The sequence below is a fragment of the Trifolium pratense genome, linkage group LG7, assembly GCF_020283565.1.
Source record: "Trifolium pratense cultivar HEN17-A07 linkage group LG7, ARS_RC_1.1, whole genome shotgun sequence".
Classification (NCBI taxonomy): domain Eukaryota; kingdom Viridiplantae; phylum Streptophyta; class Magnoliopsida; order Fabales; family Fabaceae; genus Trifolium; species Trifolium pratense.
This window is the reverse complement of record NC_060065.1, coordinates 35671797-35682337: the sequence shown is the minus strand read 5'-3', so window position 1 is coordinate 35682337 and position 10541 is coordinate 35671797.

The following is a 10541-nucleotide window of genomic DNA, read 5'->3' as shown; positions in this document are numbered from 1 at the left end:
GTTGGGATTTGGTAAACAACCGCTAGTTTAAGTATTTAAACTCGCGAGATCAACTAGTAAATCTCAGGACAATTTTGTGTTTATTCGTTTCAAGAAAACTGTTTGAAAGTTCGTTTGAATAAGGACACGAACACTTAGGAATTAAAATATTTTAAAGCATACAAGAGAAACTAATTCGAATCGCCTCGAAGTAGCAGTTTCTCAAGCAAGTATCTGGATTCAGACTTAGAAAAAATTACTGGAAAACAAATTGCATTGCATTGAATGAAAAACAATTACAAATAAAGATGGTTCACAAAACATACATTTCTCCTTCGAATTCCGTTCGTTCGATCGCTGAGTACTTAGAATTTTTAGAGAGAATGTTTGTATAAATTTTGTGACCCTTGTTCTGAATGAAAAACTACTATAAATACTACTACAAAGTGGTAACTGTTCTTCGATCATCTGGACGCTCCTCCATTTGCCACGTCGACCACGTTTTCCACTTTCATCTTTCATTCCTTCAGCGCGCGCCAAGGCCTTTTGGGCCGTTCGTTGTTCCTTCTTTGGGCTTGGCCCAACTCTCCATCGGTTCGATTTCGCGCTTTCGATAGCTTCCTGACAGAACCAAAATTGGGCGCATTATCCATATCTTTCGAAGCGCTTTTTGGCTTCGATCTAGCTGGCTTTCGACGCCACTTTTGAAAGTTTCATTTTGACAATATCACCTCCAAATAAATATTGGACCCACCAATTATATTTAATTGATAAATACCAAATTTATATCCAACAAATTGCCCCCCAAAAATGCCATTTTCGACTGTGTCTATCGAAAGAGGAAGTGGCGTTTTTGAAAGTATTGATGGATATCTTTCTTTTCCATTTATCTCTCCTATCGTTTAGGCTGCCATTCAAAACTTTGGATTGGCTCCAAAACTTGTTTTTTTTTTTTTTTTTCTCTTTTGGATGTCGTAATTGTAAATCTTTTAACACTAGCAACTGTCAAACAATTTCGTACACGCCTTTTGAATGCATGCCCGTTTTGGCTTTTTAATGCTGCATGTTCATATATTGGCTGAGTATTTTATTCCTTTGTTGTTGTTTGCTTTCCTTCTTTTGGGCCACTTTCCCAAGCCTTATTAATGGCACTTTGTAAGGAATGAAGCGAACATGTTTCCAAAGCAGTCAACATAATTAACTACATGGCTTTGAGCATTAATGCAATGGCATTTCCTATGCAAACTGAACGTGGTTAGTTGTAACTGCCTAGCTATTAACGCGTATTAATCCTTCTATAAATACCCACGCCTTGCAACTCTTTTGTTCAGCACTTTGCACCAATTAACGCATCAACACCTCTCCACAAAGAATGGATAACAAGAAAGACCTTGCTTCCTCTACCCCGGGCTCAAGCACACCACGTCCTCTTGGAAGGGGACGAATCAAGATTCCAGCTTCCAAACCTCCACGCACTAGAATCCTTCGCCCTAGGCCGGCACCAGCCAAGGTAGTAGAAACCATCATTCTCTCTTCTGATTCTTCAAGCTCTAGTTCAGATGATGAAGATGAGGATTACCTTGAGTTCCTCAGTACCCTAGAGCCTGATGAAGAATACCCTGGAACTCCAACTCCTTCTTCTGAGGATGAAGACTCTCAGATCTCAGAACTTTCCAATTCTGATTCAAAGGATGAGGGAACTCGGGTTCAGGGCAAACCTTAAGTGGTTACCCTTCAACATTCAACCAATTCTTGTACTTTCTTGAACATTCTTGAATGATTGGTTGTATTGTTGATTTTGTATGAATAAAAATTGATTCTTGGCATTTTCTTTTACCATCTTGCAAATTTTATCCTTGCGTTATTCATTTTTTATGGTTATTTCTTGCAACATTGGCTTGTATTTCTTTAAATATTTGCCATTCATATTGACTGAACGTTTCTCAGGGGTTAACTCTTCAATCTCATAAGCTCCATTTGACAAAACTTGAGAAATCTTAAATGGTCCTTCCCAATTGGGTGACCATTTTCCAAAGACTCGATCTCGTCTGTCCATGGGGAGGATGACTTTCCAAACTAAGTCTCCTACGTCAAAGAGTTTGGATTTAACCCTTTTGTTATATGCTCTAGCAATTCGTTCTTTTTGTCGAATCAAAGCATCTAACGCCTGCAACCTTTCCTCATCCACGTCTGTTAACTCATCTAACATTATGTTCTCATAGTGATCAGGAGGTAGTTCCCATTGCCTTTGTACTCGAATCGACTGCATCATTATTTCAACAGGTAACACGGCATCGTGACCATATGTTAGTCGAAAAGGTGTCGAACCTGTTGACTCTTTAGGGGAATTCCTACATGCCCATAGGACTTGATCCAAGGTCTTATGCCAATTCTTTGGCTTTTGGGCAACGTGCTTCTTAATTAAACTAATTATAACCTTGTTGGCTGCTTCAACTTGGCCATTTGCTTGAGCATAGTAAGGCGTCGAAGTCGTTAGCTTAAAACCCAATTGTTCAGCAAAATCTTGCATCTTTCGACCAACAAACACCGTTCCTTGGTCTGTAGTGATCGTCTCAGGAAGCCCAAACCTATAAATAATATGGTCTTGGATAAAATTGATCACTGTCTCCTGATCCACATTTGTCAGGGCAACAGCCTCTATCCATTTGGTAAAATAATCAATCCCAACTAGTATATAACGTTGGTTCTTGGATGACGCGGGCCTTATCTCACCAATTAAATCTAAAGCCCACCCTCTGAAAGGCCAAGGTTTGATAATCGAATGCAACTCACTGGCAGGAACGCGTTGTATCCCTGCGTGTTTTTGACACTCTTGACAACCTTTCGCATATTCTATGCAGTCCTTAAGCATGGAAGGCCAATACAAGCCTTGTCGAAACAAAAGCCATTTCATTTTATGGCCTGCTTGATGGGCACCGCAGGCTCCACTATGGGCGTTTGACATTGCTACATACGCTTCGTTTTCATTTAGGCATTTCAACAAAACCCCTTCAGGAGTCTTCTTAAATAGTTCATTTCCCATGATTGTGTAATTCAAGGCTCTATACTTAACCTTCCTATCGGCTGTACCTGTTGGATTTTCTATGTATTTAACAATGGGTTGTCTCCAATCCATGTCAGCCAAATTGTCAATCACGAAGACTTCAGTCATTGCTTCATCAAAGTGTGCATCAGCCCTTTCAGACTCCCTTTCGAACTTTAGTTCATTTGCCCCCAGCTGATGGGGTATTACCTCACATGAGATTAGTTTTTCTTTGATTTCAACTATCTCATCTAATTTTTCCCTTGTTACCTTATAACCAGAAGCAATTTGGGCTAAGTCATTTGCTTCTTGGTTTTCGATCCGGGGCACGTGTTGAATGTCACACGAATCAAATCGTTTTAGTAACGAGAAGGCAATGACAAAGTATTTCATCAAATGTTCTTGAATGCATTTGTACTCCTTTGTCAATTGTTTTATTACTAATTCAGAATCTCCTCTGATTTTAACATGTTTTGCCCCCAAGTCTAAAATAATCCTTAGACCTGCAATTAAAGCCTCGTACTCGGCTTCATTATTAGAGCATGTTCCGTTAATCTTATACTTAAATTTTGTTGGAATCTTTAAAGGAGAAATGATTAAGATTCCAATTCCTGTACCATGTTTGTGCTTCGAGCCATCAAAGTACAACATCCAAGGTTCATGTTCTACATATGTTATTGAGGTCTCAGCCACCGAGTGGTCAACCAGAAAGTCAGCCACTACTTGACCTTTTACAGCCCTCAGGGGTTGGTAAGTCAATGAATATTCAGTTAAAGCTAAAGACCACTTCCCAATTCGACTATGCAAAATTGGTTTTAATAACATATGCTTAATGATGTCAAAATGAGAATAAACATAAACATGAACTGGTTTGATATATTGCTTAAGTTTGGTACAAGAGAAATACAAACATAGACAAAGCTTTTCAATTGGACTATATCTAGTCTCAGCATCATTCAAGATTCTACTTAGATAGTAAATAGCCTTTTCTACGCCATTTTCATCCTCTTGTGCGAGCATGCTTCCAATAGTCGAATCTGATGCTGCGATATACAACTTCATTTCTTTGTTTCGAATAGGAGGCATTAAAGTTGGAGGCTTCGACAAGTATGCCTTGATATCATCAAATGCCTTTTGTTGTTCCGTTCCCCATTCAAATACATCACCTTTCTTGAGCCTCAGCAGTGGAGAAAAGGGGTGAGCTCTGCCACTTAGGTTTGATATAAACCTTCTCAAGAAATTGACCTTTCCTAGCAAAGATTGAAGCTGTTTCTTTGTTCCTGGAGGTTCTGTCTCCATGATAGCTTTTGTCTTATTTTGATTAATTTCTATGCCCTTCTTATGCACAACAAAGCCAAGGAAATCTCCTGCATGTACACAGAAAGCACATTTCAGTGGATTCATTTTTAATCCACATTTTCTCATTCTTTCGAACGATTTTTTAAGATGTTCGATATGTTCATCCTGGGAAGAGGATTTCACAACAATATCATCAATGTAAACCTGCATAAATATTTCGATAAAATCATGAAAAATTAAGTTCATGGCTCTTTGGTATGTTGCTCCAGCATTTTTTAATCCAAAAGGCATCACTACCCACTCATAGGTGCCTAAAGCACCAGGGCAACGAAATGCGGTTTTTGGCACATCATCTTCGTCAATAAAGATTTGATTATAGCCTGAATAGCCGTCTAACATACTCAAATATTCATGCCCTGCTGCTGAATCAACTAACATTTCGGCTACAGGCATGGAATATTCATCCTTAGGTGTAGCATTATTCAAGTCTCTAAAGTCTATGCAAACCCTAAGTGATCCATTTTTCTTAATAACAGGAACAATGTTAGCTAACCATTCCACATACCTGGTTGTTCGAATGAACTTGCATTTGAGCAACCTTTCAATTTCTGCTTTGATCTTTGTCATGATTTCTGGTGCAAACCTCCTTGGAAGCTGCTTTACAGGTTTCTTATCTGGTCGAAGGGGTAGCCTATGCTCCACAAGATTTCTGCTTAACCCAGGCATTTCGTTATAGTCCCATGCAAAGCAGTCTCTGTATTTCTTAAGCAACTCGACCATTTTTTCTCTTAAGGTTGGGTCTATATTGGCACTAATGTAAGTTGGCCTTTTAACAGAGCCATCTCCAATATCAACCTCCTGCAAAGGATCTTGGGCTTGCATTCTCTGAATCGAACTATGTGGATCTTTCTCAAAACCCAAAGGCTCATCATCATAGATGCAATCTAACCTTTGCTTTTTTCCATCATTTACTTCACTAGCCTCCAAGGCCAGTTTGTCCCTTAAGTTATCATTGGCTTCGACAGCCATATCTTCTTGAACATTAATGGCCTCAAGAGCCATTTTGATTCTATTTTCGGCTGCATAAGCCGTAATTCGATCCCATGCTGGGGACTCAATCATCGAGCTCATCATGGTTGACCCATCCAGACACTGGTGGGTATGCATCCTCACACAAGGGTTTCTCTATGTCTTCCCTTTCCCAACAAAAGCCATGGGTTGGATGCAACTTAACTGAGTGGTATACATTTTTTGATACCACTTCATTTGGATCGAAGGCAGCATCTTGCTCACCACAAGGAGCAATCGAGGCCAGGTTTTTGTCGAAATTCTGTAAAGTCACAGTGCCTGTCTCTGAAACATATGCACTCTGATCCGCTTCTACATTCTCGACTAAACCATCTTCTCTCCAGATGATTAATCTTTGGTGCATGGTTGAGGGAACAGCTCCAACACCATGTATCCATTCTCTACCTAATAACAGATTGTAATTAGGTTTGGCAGCTATGACCATAAACAAGGTCTTTCGAACTGTACTACCAACACAAACTTCCAACTGCACTGCCCCCAGGGAATGACCAGTTTTTCCTTCATAGTTGGCCAACACCACATTGTGGGAATGAAGGTCTGTGTCATAGAGACCTAATTTCTTCAACATGAAGTGAGGCATGATGTTCACCACAGCTCCTCCATCCACTAAGACTTTATTGATTCCCACATTATTGACTTTTGCCCTAATGAACAAAGCCTTCAAGTGGTTCTGCATTCCCAGATCTGGCTTTTCGAAGACAGCTTTTTGCTCTTCGACACAACCATTTTGCATAACATAGTAACACATTGGCTTGTGATCAGCCAAATTAAGGGCTTCGAAGTCCTCTTCCAGTTCATTGACCTCAGTAGGTATATCATATTCCAGTGGCAGAATGGACACCACATTGACCATGACATCAAAATCAGACCCCTCATCCAGGAGATCATCATCCTCCATGTCATCCTCATCTTCTGCCCCTCTTTGGGCATTTTCTGCTATTGGCTCTTCCAATATTACGGAGAGCCTCTCCTTTATTGGCCTTTTGGCCATTTCAACCTTTTCAGCCTTCTGGGTTGCAACAGCCTTGCCCCCAGCCTCGGCCTCTTTTGCTGTCAACTTTTGTTTCCTCTGAAACCTTCGCCACTGAGTGCGGGTCATAGGATTTTTTCCCTTATAGTTATTCCTATAAGAGTATTTGTTGACTTCAGTAGCAGCATTCACTGTTTCCTTCCCAGCTACCACTTTTGAACCCTTGGGTTCAGATACAATGTTCACATTAACATTGCTAGAACTTCCATTTTCCATCATCCTTCGATTAAAAGTGACGTACTGTCCACTCACCCATTGGTTAACAGGTGCTCTCCCAGATGGTTTGAAAGTGTTTTGGGGGCCTAGCCTCTGCTGGATCGAAAGGCCTTTGGTAATAGGTTTTCCCCAATTGGCCCCTTTGTAAGGCCAAGCTTTTTGATTTGGCCTAGATTTTGGCCATTTTCTCTTGTTTTCAGCATAAGGTACAACACTTTGAAGGCCTGCAGTAGCCTCTTTGTCACACACAGCACTGCATCTAGGGCAAAGCATCACTTCAGCATTCTTCAGCTTGCACCTATTTAGGAAGTCCACCAATTCTTCCTCAGCATTGGGGTACACCTCACGTACCCTCTTTTCATACTCCTCTTCAGGCACAGCCTTGATTGGAGCAGCAGCGTCTATCACTTCAACCATGTTGCAGTCATAGACTTCGACATAGGTAGCGTCTGCAGGTGGCAAAGGGTCTGAATCTACCTTCATTGGAGGCTTAGCCTTATCAGCATACTTCAGCCTTCCTTCATTCAGCGCTTTTTGCACCAAATCCCTGAAAACAACACATTGATAAATTTTATGTCCCAAATAATTATGAAACTTACAATAACCTCTTTTCTTTCTTTGTTCTATTGGTGGTATTTTCATATCTTTTGGCACAATAATTTGGCCGTCAGTCACCAATAAATCAAAAATCTCATCACATTTAGTGATGTCGAAAGTATAAGTCTTCGTAACAAACTTATCATTTTTTGGTTCGATAGGATTTTTTCCATTCGACGGCCTCAACAATTTGCAAGTGTAAGGAGGCCCAGGCTTTAATTCAGCCACATTAATATCACTATCGTCGAAATCTAAGTATTCATCACTCGTTTCATAATCAATTTCATTATCATAGGAATCAACAAAACCTATTTCTTTCTTTTTCTGAAACTTAGAATTTCTAACTTTTTCAGCTTTTAACCTTTCGATTTGTCTCACTCTGTCAGCCAACTGTGACATGTCTCGAAGGTATTGGGTATCCAATTTCTTTCGAATTGAATAATCTAACCCACCAGCAGCCATTTCCACTAGCTCGTGTTCAGGCACTTGAGTAAAGCACCTGGATTTCAGCAAACGAAACCTATTTAGATAGTCATCAATTGACTCTTGGTTTTTTCTTTTTACACTGGCTAACTCTTTCAGACTTATCTTAGTTTGGCCCATATAAAATTGCTCATGGAAAATCCTTTCCAATTGGGCCCAACTATTGATCGAATTGGGAGGCAAAGTTGTAAACCAAGTAAATGCATTCTTGGTAAGCGAATTAGGAAAATACTTCATTCGCAAATTTTCATTATTCGCCAAATTCCCAGACTCAGCTAGATACCTGGCAATATGTTCTACGGTTGACTCATTAGTGTCCCCGGCAAACTTAGTATATTTTGGGACTTTCCAACCTCTTGGTAACTCGGTTTGCAGCACATATTCAGTGAAGGCAGAGACAAAGTTTGGCCTTCGACAACCCGTGTTTAGGCCGTTTTGGGCCAAAATCGTTTCGACCATGTTAGCCAAATTGTGTTGGCCAAGCAAATTATTGTTTTGCACCTCTCGCACTACCTCGTCAGGATCCTGGTTCCTCCTAACCATTACCACTGGAGGGTTCTGATGTACCACTTGTGGATTTGGGTTCATAACAGGAGGGTTTTGATTTACTAATTGAGGCATTTGATTAACCTCGTGAGGATAATAGGTTTCCTCTTGTACAACTGGCGTAGGTGTTGGGTTAGGAACCGTTTCAGTAGCCACATAGGTTGGCCTTTGCTGCACTGGAGTCGAAGACATTGCAGGTAATATTACTTGTGGAGTAATGGGATTTACTCTAGGAGGTGGTGGGGGTGTCCCAAAAAAATCTGCAATTCGACTCATTTGAAATGCCAACATTTGATAACTCTCGTTGGTATTCTGAATTAATGGATTAAACACAGTACCCATTTGTTGTGTTAAGAGATTAACCATTTCATGGTTACTCTCATCCATTTGCTGTCTCAAAGACAACACAGATGCAGTCGTTAAGGGTGTGGGAGTTACCCTTGACGAAGTATACCTATCAGATTCGAAACTTGGCATCCCTAAGCCAAGTGTAGGGGGAGGCCCATACATAAAACTCTGACCTGATGGTGGTTTCGAACGTCCAAGACCGGCAGTCACGGACGGAATTGCCATAGTTGGTATTGGCAAAGTTGGAATAACATCATGCACAGTCGAAATGGTTGGACTGGAGAATATTGGAACATTCACCAACTCAGATGTTACTAAACTTTGTGGAGGTGGATCGACTCCACCACTCGAACTTGCTTCGCTACTCATCGCACTAGAATTTGGGGTTTTACTAGGATTAGATCTCTGAGTAGTTTTAACCATAACCTAACTTATCATCAGTTATATGCAAGTAACAAGTTTTTATTCCACAACATAAAAATAAACACAATTTTAACAAACACAAAACCAGTCCCACTGGGCGTGCCAATTTGTTTACGTTGGGATTTGGTAAACAACCGCTAGTTTAAGTATTTAAACTCGCGAGATCAACTAGTAAATCTCAGGACAATTTTGTGTTTATTCGTTTCAAGAAAACTGTTTGAAAGTTCGTTTGAATAAGGACACGAACACTTAGGAATTAAAATATTTTAAAGCATACAAGAGAAACTAATTCGAATCGCCTCGAAGTAGCAGTTTCTCAAGCAAGTATCTGGATTCAGACTTAGAAAAAATTACTGGAAAACAAATTGCATTGCATTGAATGAAAAACAATTACAAATAAAGATGGTTCACAAAACATACATTTCTCCTTCGAATTCCGTTCGTTCGATCGCTGAGTACTTAGAATTTTTAGAGAGAATGTTTGTATAAATTTTGTGACCCTTGTTCTGAATGAAAAACTACTATAAATACTACTACAAAGTGGTAACTGTTCTTCGATCATCTGGACGCTCCTCCATTTGCCACGTCGACCACGTTTTCCACTTTCATCTTTCATTCCTTCAGCGCGCGCCAAGGCCTTTTGGGCCGTTCGTTGTTCCTTCTTTGGGCTTGGCCCAACTCTCCATCGGTTCGATTTCGCGCTTTCGATAGCTTCCTGACAGAACCAAAATTGGGCGCATTATCCATATCTTTCGAAGCGCTTTTTGGCTTCGATCTAGCTGGCTTTCGACGCCACTTTTGAAAGTTTCATTTTGACAATATCACCTCCAAATAAATATTGGACCCACCAATTATATTTAATTGATAAATACCAAATTTATATCCAACAGTAGTGTAATCTACCGGGAGATAATGCAAATTTTATCGGGAAATATTTTTCGATAATGTATATCTCACCAGAAAATATCTTTTAGAAGTGTATTTTCTAGTGTGAGCAATTCATGAGAGGCGAATAACAGTCGTCTTACCATTCTTTGACGAAATTAATTTATTTATTTTTTACGAGGGATAGAATTAAGTTTAATTACGTTAGAAGGAAAGAGAGTCGTGTGGCCCATTTATTAGCCCAATTGGTCCTTGACCCAATATAATGTAGTTTGGATAGAAGAAACCCCTTATATTAGACTTTTACTTTTCACGCCCTCCAGAAATCCTCATGCACCATCAGAAATTGTCAAACTAATCTTTCGCTTTCTACGATGCGAACTCAGTTTGTACACTAAATATCAAATGACAAATATTTTTTACTCAAACCCAACATCTACACCCCACTTGAATGAAAAATATTATGGAGAAAAAAAAAATCTCATTCTAGCATGCAAACTCACCATAAATTGATCTCTCTATTTATGATGCAAGTTGACCGTACAACATGAGTGCATCATGAGCTGTACATGAGTGTCTCATGTCATGTGTTATAATTTTAGG